We start from the raw sequence: 15,357 nt of genomic DNA on the forward strand, positions 1-15,357 counted from the left end.
AACATTTATTCATTTGTTGCTTGCTTTTAGTCAATTTCCAGAGTCCTGCTATAGCCAATTTAGACACATTTGCCATTTTATATTTATTTCTTTGGGGGTAGAATTCACCCAACTCTAACTCCTGCTTCTGTAACTTTTTAAAGGTTTGTTATACCGCTCCTTTCTACTTTCTTAGGTAGCTCTCATTAATTATAAGACCTTAGTTTTTCTAATGTAAGTATTTTCTGATATGCATATTCCCTTTGGTATGCAAGGAGATCAAACCAGTTAATCCTAATATCAAACCAGTCAACCCTGAATATTCATTGGAAGGACTGATGCTGAAGCTGAAGCTACAATACTTTGGCCACCTGAAGCAAAGAGCCTACTCATTGGAAAAGATCCTGATGCTAGGAAAGATTGAAGGCAGGAGACGGGGGAACAGAGGATGAGGTGGTTAGATGGCATCACCAACTCAATAGACATGAGTTTGAGCAAACTGGGAGATAGTGAAGGACAGGGAAGCCTGGAGTGCTACCGTCCATGGGGTTGCAAAGAGTTAGATATGACTTGGTGACTAAAGAACAACAAATATTCCCCTCATGTTTTAATATGTGACATTTATATTATTTAGTATAAACATATTCTGATATCCATTATGCTTTTTTTTTTCATTTCCTCTTTGCTTAGAAAGTATTCATATGCTTTCTAACTTATCTTCTTGTTATTGGTTTATAACTTAATTACGCTGGTAAAGTACCTAGTCAAATTTTGGAATGTTCCATATATACTTGAAAAATATAGGTTTATTTTCCAAATGTAGTGTGTAATATTTAATATATGTTCATCATCATCAAAGTTGTCAATTGTACTGTTTAATTCACCTGTGTGCTTCCTGATTATATTTTTCTTGTTTTATTAAAAAAGGAAGTATGTGAAAATCCCCCACTGTGATTTCCCCTAATATTTTTATCAGTTTTTGTTATTATTTATGTAAGACCATTGTTATTAAGTATGCATGAGTAAACTGAGCATTTTATTAGCATATATGTAGTAATCATCTTTAATTCCGGTTTTATATTTTGTCGTAAAGTCTGTTTTATGTGCCACATCATTTTTGATCAATATTTGCCTGGTATATTATGAGTTTTCTGTTTGATTATTGGACTTTTTCTTCTTTACTACATTCTTCTGGGATTTTTTTTTTCTCATTCTAGCTAACTTCTTTTTATTGTTTGGAATTTGCATACTTCATGTATATTCTTTCAGTACTTATCCTAGATATTGTAAATTACATATGTATCATGTTAGTCTACAATTAGTGAACATTGTTGCTGTTCTTCTGAATAATACCGGTGCTTATGATCACTCTGATGCTCCTATCTTTAATGCTGTTATACCACTTGCAGTCACACACATCCCTTAAATCCAGTAAATCCAAGATTTAAATTCTGTGTTATGCCTCATCCTAAAGAATTTTGAAAAGTATGTTGATTTGTAGCATTCTCACTTCTTTTCAGCAGTTGCAACAATTGGAATACGAGGGGTGAGCTTTAAAAGGGAATAAGAAGAAAACTATTCTGATCTCCCCACTGCCAATATTCAGCAACAAGGGGAAAATATTGCTTTGTTCAGTTCTGATCTGTTTATTAACTTGCCTTTTCCATTTGCACCCTCCCATTTCCCCCTGTCTGTCTCTCTTTACTCTCTGTGGAAACTCTCTTTATCTCTTTTAATGATACAGATTTATAGTGGTTCTTCAGTGGTGTTCTGAATATATTTTCTTTCTCAAGATCTGAAACATGTTCAACATGTTACACAGCGCGGATACTGCTTCTATCCTGATGATGATGGTGATAACAATGATAACTTTCAATTTTTGTTTCACATGCTTAGTATTCAGGTTAGTTGAACTTCCTAGATCTCAACAGAATGACACATAAATGTGACGTTGAAATGCACATTTAAAGTAAACAAAGACTTGATTTCCAACTTCTTGCTCTCCTCTTACACACCCCATCACATTTACTGATGACAGGTCTCATCTCCATCTGAACATATCATGCTTTTCCATCTCATGGGCACTCCCAGCTCATGAATTCTCTCTCCAAATGCTTCCCTAAAAATCACATTTTGAGGCATTCATGCTAAATGTCAAAGACCTTCACCCATTTCAGCTGCCACCAAAAAGCTTTTGTCCAGCTGTCACCCACAATGCTTTTAAATGCCAGTCAAGGCATCAAAGAACAGAGTAGGTAGCATTTTTCTGGGACTCATCATGATAAAAGTTAAAGCATCTTATTGATATTCATCAAGAATGTAAGGTGAGGCAGAGTTTTACATGCAAATAAGAAAGGTGGTTAGAAACACCAGCTGTGCTTCGAAGCCAGCTTTTGAAATTAAGGGAGTTGGAGGCAAGAAAACTTTTTGGAAAATTACTTTAGAATTTGTGAATTTTTTTTCTTTACCGATATATGAAGAGATGAAAGCTGTACACATTCTGTAATTAAATCAAGGCTCAAGGGATCATAGTTTGAGCTGGTTTGGAAAATGTGATCTAAATTTGGAGATCTGATCACCATCATCTGTTTCTCCAATTCTCTTCTTTCCTCCTTATACTCTTAAACTCCCTTCATCACAATAACTGTGTTGATTGCATCTGGTTACTCACACAGGAAAGTGACATTATCTTGTACGTTCAAAACAAGATCCACATCTTTGTGACCAGGCATATTTCTAGAAATGTGTGTGTGACTCTAGAAGTCCTTGGCATCATTAGCAATGAATAATTATAGCCACAACCAACATGCGTATGGCACCTGCTCTGGGTGAGGCACAGTATTAAGTATTTTATATACATTATTTTATCCTTAGCACAGCTCTGTATTACTGATGAGGAAACTGTTACAGAGAAGTTATGTTACTTGCCTATATTTGTTGGGTAGCAGACTCAGGGTTTGAAGTGGCTGATCTGACTCTCACTCTATTTTACACTGCCTGCAGATTTAAAAACACATTTTTATGGAATGTCGTCTGAAAAAAAATGTCCAATGTGAGAGTCATGAGTTATGTTTTATTTGGGCCAAAATGAGGAGTGTAACTCAAGACAGCATCTCAGATGGCTCTGAGGAACTGCTCCAAAAGGGGAGGTCAGTGTTATCTATGGTTTTAGTGAAGGAGGGGTACATGCCGTCAAGTACACATTTGGCAGAGGCTTTGTCACGAGGAGCAGATGTCACCATTGATGATTTTAGTGCTTTTCTAGGTATAGGGAGATGCAAGAACTTGGGCTTATAAAACCTTCTCCTGAAAGTATATAGGTATCTGAAGGCCTTTTCTGCCAATTTTTCCCCAGACTACAGTGGGCCTTATTCTTGATCTCCACCCTGAACTCCTTTCAGGGTGTGTTGAAGGTCAGTGGCTGCAGTGGCTAGTGGCTTACTCTTTGTAGAGGCAGGTGGCTGGTGGTTTAGTCGCTAAGTCGTGTCCGACTCTTATCACCCCGTGGAGGAGGTTCCACCAGGCTCTCTTGTCCATGGGATTCTCCAGGCAAGAATACTGGAGTGGGTAGCCATTCCCTTCTCCAGGAGATCTTCCAGACCCAGGGATCCAACCTGGGTCTCCTGCATCGCAGGAGGATTCCTTATTGACTGAGCCTCCAGGGAAGCCCATAGAGGCAGATAGCAAGTGTCCATTTTTAGATGGCAGCAAGGTGCCATAGTCTTTCCATCCCTGAGGATTCAGCTGTGTCAAAAAGTCTGCCGCCCCAAATTAGGCTGTCTTGCTTCATCCCACACTGCCACTAGTTCCCCTTGCCCACACTTATCTTCTCAGTCTCTGAATTCTAGAAGTGCTGTCTGCATTCCTTACATATTGGTGGAGTAGAATCTATTTGGATAATCTGTATTTTGCCTAACTGTATCATGGATCTATTTTATCTTCCTACTTATAGCATAGCATTTGGAGGCTAGAGTATTATGTTTTTATATTGTCACCAATCTCTAGCACAGTCGTTTTGCCTAGGAAATATTTATGTGGTGTATTAGTAGGTAAATGAGAGTAGTAATTAAAGAACTAGGATAGAAAGATTGTCTGAATAACGAGAAGAGAAGAATTCAACCCAAAAAGTGGGTGGCAATAGAAAAGAAAAAAAAAATTTGTTAAGGAAACAAAGAAAGAAGCTACCAGCTTCCAAGAAGGAGTTTTCCAGGCTAGGGAAATGGTTCTTTAGTTGTTAAGTCGTTTTTGACTCTTTGTGATGCCATGGACTGTAGCCTGCCAGGCTCCTCTCTCCATGGGATTTCCCAGGCAAGAATACCGGAGTGGTATTGCTGTTTCCTTCTCCAGGGGATCGTCCCGACTCAGGGATCGAACTTATGTCTCCTGCATTGGCAGGTGGATTCTTTAACCACTGAGCCACCAGGGAAGCCCACAGGAAAATGGTAGGATGAGTTAACAGTGAAATTCTTTCTAACAGAGAGGGAGACAAAGCTGAACTTGGGTTTTCTCTGATTGCATTTCCTATTGTGTATATGTTCTGCCCAAATGTCTCCTCATCCCTGCAATAGTCACTTTTTCTCTATTCAGGAAAACCAGACTGACAGTATATTGCCGTTGTAGTCACCATGAAGATGAATATTAAATAGAAGGATCTGGTAAGGAGATGGCTACATTCTGAAGTCAAAATCACAAAGGAAATCCAAAACTTTTAGAAATAGCAGCCACATCAGGCAGTTTGCTGAGCTTGTGTTTTTTTTTTCAACAAAATTCCTCCACAGGACCTGAAATTATCTGACAAGGAGGGTATCCTTGCAACTGTGCTGCTGCTGCTGCTAAGTCACTCCAGTCATGTCCAACCCTGCGACCTCATCGACTGTAGCCTGCCAGGCTCTTTTGTCCATGGGATTCTCCAGGCAAGAATACTGGAGTGGGTTGTCATGCCCTCCTTCAGGGGAACTTCCCTGGCAACATTAGCAGACAGTAAAACTCATTACCTTAATTTGATATTTTTATCATTTCATCATATTAGATAAAATGGAAGCTTGTTTCAATAAGAAAGATGAAAATTTGAAAACATCTAAATTTCCAAGTCAAGTTTGGAATGGTGAAATCTTGGTCAAATATGGAATTATGAGATTGTGCGGAGACTATGTAAGATCTTAATTTGATGTACACTTTTGTTCTCTTAATTTTAATAGTACACTTTTAATAAATTTCACTGAATGAAACATCTATTTTTTAGTTTTTAGCCTAATATTATCCTATAAGTTAGGGAGGCAGTATTAAGGAGCTTGCTTTTTCCTCTGATAATGTTGTGTTTCTCTCTCCAGACTTCCCTGTTTAATTTTGATATATTAGTCTGTATTTCTGAAGGAAGCCTTTTAAAGCAAGACTTCTTTCTTCTGGGAAACTGTTGTTCCACGATAACCACAATTAATTCACTAATTTCCTTCATAGTCTAATTAGCAATAGTTATCAGATTGATCTGAAATTACCTGGAAAGAGTTCACAGAATAGTTTTAACAAACAGGAACTTTTAACAAAGTAAAATATTCCTTTGACTATCCTAAACTCACTTATAATGTAAAGATTCTAATTGCAGTTCTTTACTGTTACTTAAAATTGCTCAAAAATTAATTAATTCTTTATGAAACAGTTTATGAAAATGTTTCTTTGAAATCAGTTCACGTCGGCTGTCACGAGTGAATATGTGTGTCCTGACCTGTTTGGCAGAACTACATTGGTGCACACGCGGATGCCTGCCGCTGTCTTTGGTTCATGGGCTATGAGGTCCTTTGCATCATTCCCCTTCCACAGCTTTCATGCATGCTGCACAATTTTCTGATTATGTTTGGCTTCCCAAATAGATTTTCAGAGCTTTCCAAATAGACGAATGATCATGGGTATTGAGTCTGCTTTTTCCTCATTGGCATTTTGGCGAATACAATTGTCTTTTTCTAGTTTGGTTAGCATAAGAGAATGCTGTCAGTCCCTTAGAAAACGATGAACTCTGGAAACACTGACAAAATAATAATTTTAGATATAAAAGCTGGGCTTCCCCAAGGAAATGCCACTCTGGTGAAGTCTCCCTAAGGGACAAGCTCAACTCCCAGGTGGCATCTTGCCTGAGGCTGTGTAAATGCTACATGGGTGTGGTTTGCTACTCTGTGTTGAACGACCGGCTTCCTGGAGTGTCTTCCTTGACTCTCTCTCTCCCTGGTCAGCCAGATCATGGAGGGAGAAGGGTCTTGCTTGGTAGCTTCCTTCCTGGGAAATGCAGAGCAGAAGATGGTCTTGATTCTGCTTCATGGAATAATTTCATCATCCTATACAGATTTTCCTTTTGTCTTTTTCCAATCTTAATTTTCAGAGGTGAGCCACATACTGTCTACATTTTAACCCTTCAACCCTGCAAATATCACCTTAATAGTTTATGTGATATCACATAAGAGAGACGTGAATTACCTGTTGTAATTTATTATGTACATAATGACATATATCATGTTTCTACTTCAGGAAACACTGATCCCTCATTGGTCATTTACCAGGCTTAACTATAGATCCTTTCTTCGTAAGGTCTCATGAATATATTCCCTTTTCTTCTATTTCTACCAATACCTCATAGTCTAGATCCTCATTGACTTTTGGATTATTGACTATTGCAATGGTCATATTATTTTAAAAATTCATTTTGTGTTACATGGATATTGTCATATGAGCTTTGGCCTGGGAACCAGGAGATACTGGTCATGAATAAATGAGATTATGAATAGGTCAGTAACTTACCTGGATCTCAGTTTTTTGAACATAAAAGAATAGGGATAGACTAGACTGTTTCCAGAGGCCCCTGCTGCACCAAAAGGGAGTTGCTGTGTTAACGCTCTAGTCCCTGTGTCCTGTTAGATGTGGCTGACTCTTTGTGACTCTATGGACTGTATGTAGCTTGCCAGGCTCCCCTGTCCATGCAGTGGGTTGCCGCGCCCTCCTCCAGGGGATCCTCCCCACCCAGGGATGGAACCGCATCTTTTCTGTCTCCTGCACTGGCAGGCGGGTTCTTTACCACTAGTGCCACATGAGAAGCTCCCTTTGGCCCCTACCTCTGCCTTAAATTCTCCAGTGGCTCTTGACTCTTTACAGAAAAAAAAACTTTAAGATCTTAGGCTTTATATTCCGGGCAAATGTAATGTAAACTATGCCTCCCTTTTTGATCTCATTTTGCTGCTGGCTTTGCACACATGGCTCGCATTGATGGCTTCCCCCTCTTCTCCTCCCACCTCTTGCCTCCTCTGTTCTGAACTGAGTGCTACTCTTCCTGTAACATCTGAATCAGGCTCGGCAGCCGTAAGATGGTCCCTAAGCATCGTCCAGCACCCAAGGTGATGTGCCTTCTTTGAGCTCCCATGTGGCCTATTTGTGTGTTCTTGAAAAGTCATGCACTAAAAGTACCGGAACTCAGGGGGAAAATGAGTTGGGAGCAGATCACTCAAAACCTATGCAACTTGGTGACCAAAGGACTAATACTAATGAAAACTAGAATAATCCTTTTATACATTTTGGTATAGTCTCAAAAGACTTTAAAATTCTTAAAAAATGAGAAATAATAAGTTGCATTTAGGACTTTACCTTAAAAATAGATACTTTGATGGGAGGGAATATAGAAGGAAAGATCAAAGCTGCTGAGTTAGGGAGATGAGCAAAATGTTCAAAGACCTGGGAGAACCTGCAATAACTCTTCCAAGACAGAGAACATGATTGAAGTGAAACTTGAGGAGGAACAAGTGGCTTGGTGTACTTGGCTGTGCTAGTATTGTGTGATTTTAGCTGTGAATACTAGCTGGCACAAATTAGTCATGGGATAAAAATAATCATGTGTAAAGGAGGGCAAGCTCTGTTTTATTCTTCATTTACTAATTGCTTATAAGCTAATGTGCTGATGGTAACAGACATTGTAACAACACAAAATATTCTTTTTCTCAGTTTCAGTTGTTTTATATGTTACCAGCAGATATTTTAAATGATGAAAAAGGGCTCAGGCATAGAAATTCAGGATTTTGCTGGGTGCCCAGTTTGCTAATTTACCTTCTTTACAAACCATTTCTGAAAACAATTACTTTTAGGATGGAAATCTTTACTTTCTTGTAAGTCCCTTGAAGAAAACAGTGACTGAGAACCATAAGAGGCCCTGACTCACTGCATTTTGACCTGGATGGTGCTCACTGTGTTCTTCATTAATGACTGATTGCCATCCCACACACACTATGTATAATTAGGAATAAATATTTAAACCTTGTTTCTTTAGCATATGGTTTAGTGGTTAGGATTCCTGGTTTTCACCCAGGTGGCCCAGATTTGACTCCTAGTACAGGTACGAGAAGTAACCTTTGGTTTTCCCTGGTGGCTCAAATGGTAAAGAATCCTGCCAATGCAGGAGACCCAGATTTGATCCTTGGGTAGGGAAGATCCCCTGGAGAAGGGAATGGCTACCCACTCCAGTATCCATGCCTGGAGAATTCCAGGGACAGAGGAGCCTGGCGGGCTATAGTCCATGGGCTTGCAAAGAGTCAGACGTGACTGAGCATCTGAGCACGTGCCTTATTGAATTTTTTATTGTTCTAATTAGAAATGAAGTGCAGGTCCTGAGGGAAACTGTCCATAGTACACAAGCACCTCTTCTGCTGTTGTGGACCTGTAAGAAAAAAAATCTAAGCATTTCCACAATTCTAAGAAAATTAAGTGTTGATCACAAAGCAGTGTAGCAACTACTTGGAACAGAGTGTCTCCAGTCCACATATGTGTGCATGATCTGGCATGTTTCCTGTGATTAATAGACATATAGACTTTGTGTGGGAAGCTCTTCAATGAGTGTGTGATGGTGCCCTCATGTACTTCTCACATGGGGTAAATTCCTCAGCTGAAAGATTCTGTATGTTGCCAGAGAACATGTTGCTAAAACTGTACTACTGTAAAATAACCAAAATAAGAAAGTATGTTTCCTTTCTCCATTTCCTACTGAATGCTTACAGAGTGGTCCCTCACACACTATGTGTAATGTAGCATCTTCTAAATTGGGAGAAAGGAGAAAACAGAATTGTGTTAGAATCTGGGCATTTTGTTGGTGTTCCTCCAGAGTTACTTTGGTGAGAGAGAATTTGCTGTGATGGCAGGTGAAATTATTAGCTTGTCCACAGATGAGATTTACTGTGTGAGGGACAGGCTGCCAAGAAGACACCTCTGACGAGCCAGGGTACTGTTACAAAGTGACGCATTCCTCTCAACTGGGACTCATAGTGAAGGGTAGCAACTGATGATAGGTATATTTCCAGGAATATTTTGGGTTATGGACCATGGAAGCTTAGGGTTCCAAACAGTTTCTTGGTTTCACTATGGCAAGTATCTCCATGCAACCAGCATCTTTTATCTGCTACCACCACCAGTGAAGTTGCTCAGTCGTGTCCGACTCTTTGCGATCCCGTGGACGGTAGCCTACCAGGCTCCTCCATCCATGGAGTTTTCCAGGCAAGAGTACTGGAGTGGGTTGCCATTTCCTTTTATCTGCTAGGTGTGACTAAAAATTTGACACTAATGATAATGAATGACAAATATCCTGAAAGTTGGAGTCTAAGGCTGAGTACTTGAGGACCTGGTAGTTATTGGAGTTATTAGCTGGTTCTCAGAAGAATTAATTTCAAACCTATTCTGTGGTCATTTCTCTTTTAAAAACACTAGGAGAGTGAACCCTTTTATTGGGCTCCTTTTCTCTTGTGCTTTATACACTTCAGGAAGTATTATCTCTTTAGATTGAAAAGCATATGCCATGAGTCAGTGTAGCTTCTGTTGCAGGTACTTGTTGCTGTTTGGCGGCAACACAGAAAAACAGTGACTCTCAGTATTCAGTGTGCATCAAGCTCACTTGGGAAGATGTAAAAAATATGGATATGAAGGGCTAACCCTCAAAGATTCGGAAACAACTGCTCTGTAATGGGCCTGGACAGCTTTTTTTTTTTTTTTTGACAGCTGTATTTTTAAAAGCTCTTGACATTCTAAGGTGCAGCTAGGACTGAGGACAAATTGATTTACATGATGCCTGTGGAGGTCACGTGTTAAAAGGACAGTGCCTGCTACAGGTAGCTGTTCAGTTAATAGTAGTGATGGTGGTAATGGAGGAACTAGAGGACGAGGAGGGAGAAAATGAGGAATAAGTACCATTCTGCCTGACGATGTGAGGCACAACGTCCTCCTAGATAAGGATGACATTACCCCGGTTTTCCGTCAGCTTATTCTTCTTAAACATTGCTTGCCTGTCCACCCAGTCACAAATAGGTTCATCCATGGGTCTCCCAGGTGGTGCTAGTGGTAAAGAACCTGCCTGCCAATGCAGGAGACCTAAGAGATGCGGGTTTGATCCCTGTGTTGGCAAAATCCTCTGGAGAAGGAAATGGCAACCCACTCCAGTATTCTTGCCTGGAGAATATCATGGACAGAGGAGCCTGGTGGGCTACAGTCCTTGGAGTCGCAAAGAGTCACACATGACTGAAGTGACTTAGCAGCAGCAGCATGTTTTCTGGGTTTTAAGTCAGTGGACATTATAAGGTGCATCATCAAATTGGTAGTTGCTCTTTTTGAAGGGAAAGACTGAAGGCCAAAGTAGAAGGTGGAAGCAGAGGAGATGGTTAGGTAGCATCACCGACTCAATGGATATGAATTTGAGCAAACTCTGGGAGATAGTGGAGGACAGAGGAGACTGGTGTGCTGCAGTCCATGGGGTCACAAAGAGTCAGACACCACTTCGTGACTGAACAACAGCTTTTTGAAAGAGAAGGGGAATCATGAATGAAACATTCAATTAAATTTGCCCCTCACTACAAATCACATTCTGATTTCATTAATAGTAACATGTGGGAAAAGAATCTTATAAAAATGAGAAAATAACCATTTGACGTTTCTTTCCCACTCAAGTCTGAAGGATCATCACTGAGAAAAATTAGTCTAATTAATGTTGAGAGTCTCTAGGAAAGTATTTCTGTTTACAAGGAGCTTAATGAAATCACCTTATTCTGGGGAAAAAAAAATTGATTTCCTCTCTCTTTGCATTTTAATATAGTCCAAATCAGTCATCCCTAAGAACTACCCTTTTCCATCTTTAAACAGAGTGTATTAAGTTTTCAAAATCTTTTTGTCAGTAACCTTCAACCACCCATAATGAGGAAAGCTATTACATATGTGAATCCAAGCTACTAAAGACACATAAAGATAAAACAAGCAGACTAAACTGTTCAACTGGAAGTGTTCTTAAAGTACAACTAACCTATTGAGAAAAAGATGTTACATGTCAGCTACAGGTTGAATATATATATATTAGCTCACCAGAATTGGTATATATATAAAAATATATACTAGCTTACCAGATTAAAAAAAAGTTCATTTATCTGATGTGAAAACATAAGTTACATTTCAAATCCTGAAAGGTCTCATAATTTAGTGGTACCTTTTGATATAAAATTTCTGTCTCTCTCTCTTTCCCTCTCCTGTCATGGAAATACTTGTGATTTCAATAGGATGTTAAATAACTCAGAAGCTAGCACTGTATCTATGAAAGGTATTATCTTATGAAATGAATTTTCATTAACCATCTGATCTTTCTCTCTCCCTGGAGTAATCCCCTTTTACAGTAGTTCTTGTATTTCACACATTATTATATTAGAAAAATGACAGCTACTGGGCTATCTCTTTTTGAACTGTGTAGACAGACTAAATAAAGCCATCTATCTCTTCAGCAGCAGATAACTAGGTAGTGGTTATTTATTCTATCTGATAGCACAAAGAAGACAGAATTTTAATACTTTTTTTTGAAACATTGATTTTCTTATGTATTTGCTCTTAAGCAATTTTACCCCTATTGTAAATGCAAAATCAGAATAGCTAATAAACACCAAAGTATGTACTTATTAAGGTTATACTATACCCTATGCTATTGTTCTTGAAGTAATATTATTATTATTTCAAAGCATTATTATTATTCTTGAAAGGCATTGAAATATAAGACACGGACATTTGATATAAACTTTTATTATGTGTATAACAATTGAGTAAAGCAAACAGAGGAAAGATTGTATATGTTTTCTACAGGCTACATATTCTGAGAGCATCAATTCTACCCCAGCTTTACTAACATATAATGTCATATAAGTTTAGGATGTACATGTTGATATCATACACTCATATATTGCAAAATGACTGCTACCATAGTGTTAGCTATGTTACCTCTAATATGTCACATAATGATAATTTCTTTTGTGTAATGAGAACATTTAAGATCTACTCTTATTTTGTAGATTTTTTGATGATGGCCATTCTGACCGGTATAAGGTGACATTTCATTACAGTTTTAATTTGCATTTCTCAAATATTTAATGATGTCGAGCACCTTTTCCTGTGTTTATTGGCCATCTGTATGTCTGGAAAAATGTCTGATTAGGTCTTCTGCCCATTTTTTTATTGGGTTGTTTGTTTCCCTAAAATTGAGCTGTATGAGCTTCTTATATATTCTAGATAAAATGCTGACGAGGATGTGGAGAGGAGGGAACACTCCTATACTGTTGGTGGGAATGTAAACCAATATAGCTGTTATGGAGATAAATAAGGAGATTCCTTAAAAACTAGAAATAGATCTACCATATGACTCAGCATCCCCACTACTGGGCATATACCCTGAGAAAACCACAATTCTAAGAGACACGTGTACCCAATGTTAATTGCAGCACTATTTGCAATAGCTGAGTCCCTTGGACTGCAAGGAGATCCAACCAGTCCATTCTGAAGGAGATCAGCCCTTCTTCTTGGGATTTCTTTGGAAGGAATGATGCTAAAGCTGAAACTCCAGTACTTTGGTCACCTCATGTGAAGAGTTGACTCATCGGGAAAGACTCTGATGCTGGGAGGGACTGGGGGCAGGAGGAGAAGGGGACGACCGAGGATGAGATGGCTGGATGGCATCACTGACTCGATGAACGTGAATCTGAGTGAACTCTGAGAGTTGGTGATGGACAGGGAGGCCTGGCGTGCTGCGATTCATGGGGTCGCAAAGAGTCGGACACGACTGAGCAACTGAACTGAACTGAACTGGACATGGAAGCAACCTAGATTTCCATCAGCAGATAAATGGATAAAGAAGATGTGGTACATATATACAATGAAACATTATTCAGCCATAAAAAAGAATGAATTTGAGTCAGTTCTAATGAGATGGATGGATGAGCCTAGAACCTGTTATACAGACTGAAGTAAGTCAGAAAGATAAAAAGAAATATATTTATGTATATACATGAAATCTAGAAAAATGGTATTGATGAACTTATTTGCAGGGAAGGAATGGAAATGCAGATGTAGAGAATGAACTTGTGGACACAGTAGGGGAGTGAGTGAGTGGGCTGAATGGAGAAAGTAGCAGTCTATTCCAGTATTCTTGCCTGGAGAATTCCATGGACAGAGGAGCCTGGCAGGCTTCAGTCCATGGGTTTGCAAAGAGTCGGACATGACTGAGTGACTAACTTGATTTCATAAACAAGGTATGCTTAAATATTAAGCTCTTATCAGATGTATAATTTGAAAATATTATAGGTAACCTGCCATTTAGTAGGTTGCTTTTCATTTTGTTAATGGTTTTCTTTGTTGTGTAAAGACATTGTAGTTTTACAGAGTCATCCTTGTTTACTTTTGCTTTTTTGTCTTTACTTTTGGTGTCAGATTTAAAAAAAATTGTTAACACAAATGTCAAGGATTTTACTGCCTGTGTTTTCTTTAAGAGTTGTGTGGTTTCAGGTCTTATGTTCATCTTTAACCAACTATAAGTTGATTTTTGTATATAGTGTAAGTTTATTGTTTGAGGTATATTCATTTGCATGTGGCTGTTCAGGTTTTCCAATACCATTTGTTGAAGGGACTAAATTTTATCCATTGCATATTCTTGGATCCTTTTACATAAATTAATTGACCATATATGCATGGGTTTATTTCTGGGGTTTCTATCGTATTCCATGGATCAATGTATCTGATTTTAACGCCAATTTCATACTGTTTTGATTACTATAGCTTTGTAATATACCTTGAAATCAGAAAGCATTATACCTTCAGCACTTATACTTTCTCAAGATTCCTTTAGCTATCCTGGGTCTTCTGTGGTTTCATTCAAATTTTAGGATCATTTGTTCTATCCTTGTTGAAAATGCTATTGGAATTTTGATAGGGTTTTCATTGAATTAGTAGATGGCTTTAGGTAGTAGGGATATTTCAACAATATCAGTTCTTCCACTTCATGAACATGGAATATATTTTTATTTATCAGTGTCTTTAATTTCTTTTATGATTTTCCTAGAGTTTTAAGGTTACAAGTCTTTTACTTCCTTGGTTAGATTTATTCCTAGGTATTTTATCCTTCTTGATGCAATTGTCAATAGGAATTCGTTTTTAATTACTCTTTCTGATAGTTTATTTTTAGTGTATAAGAACACAAGTGATTTTTGCATGTTGATTTTGTATTCTGGAATTTTATTGAATTTGTTGATTAGTGTCAAGAGTTTTTGTGGAGTCTTCAGAATTTTCTATATATAGTATCAAATCATGTGAAAATAGTGGTTTTAGCTTTTTCTTTTTTTCTTGCCTGATTGCTCTGGCTAGGACTTCCAATACTACGATGAATATAATACTATGGTGATAAAAGTGGCAAGAGTAGGCATCCTTCTATTATTCCTGATTCTTAGAGAAACAACTTTTGGCTTTTCACCAATGAGTAGATGTTAGCTGTACACTCATTACAGCTGTACGCTTGTTACATATGACCTTTATTTTGTTGAGGGTTGATCTACTTTTTGTTTTTCTCTTATTTTTGTATACCACTCTTTACTTACATTTTGTGGCTTGAAATGAACTTTTTATATAATTTTATTTTTCTCTTAGCACAATTTCTTCTTTGAGTGGTTGCCCTAGAGTTTGCAATGTATATTTACACTAAACTTAGCCCACTCTCAAATAATACTATATTGCTTCATGGGTAATGCTAGTACCTTATTATAACAAACTAATTCTGAAGGAGATCAGCCCTGGGATTTCTTTGGAAGGAATGATGCTAAAGCTGAAACTCCAGTACTTTGGCCACCTCATGCAAAGAGTTGACTCATTGGAAAAGACTTTGATGCTGGGAGGGATTGGGGGCAGGAGGAGAAGGGGACGACAGAGGATGAGATGGCTGGATGGCATCACTGACTCGATGGAGGTGAGTCTGAGTGAACTCCGGGAGTTGGTGATGGACAGGGAGGCCTGGCGTGCTGAGATTCATGGGGTTGCAAAGAGTCAGACACGACTGAGAGACTGAACTGAAGCCTG

The 15,357-nt window shown here is 38.5% G+C and overlaps 1 long non-coding RNA gene across 1 annotated transcript in view; it reads left to right on the plus strand.

Moving 5' to 3' along the window:
* Nucleotides 1-15,357, plus strand: part of LOC120879565 — a 273,311-nt gene that overhangs the window by 51,323 nt on the left and 206,631 nt on the right. The window lies entirely within an intron of this gene.

This window comes from Oryx dammah, unplaced genomic scaffold, assembly GCF_014754425.2.
Source record: "Oryx dammah isolate SB20612 unplaced genomic scaffold, SCBI_Odam_1.1 HiC_scaffold_20, whole genome shotgun sequence".
NCBI classification, from domain to species: Eukaryota; Metazoa; Chordata; class Mammalia; order Artiodactyla; family Bovidae; genus Oryx; species Oryx dammah.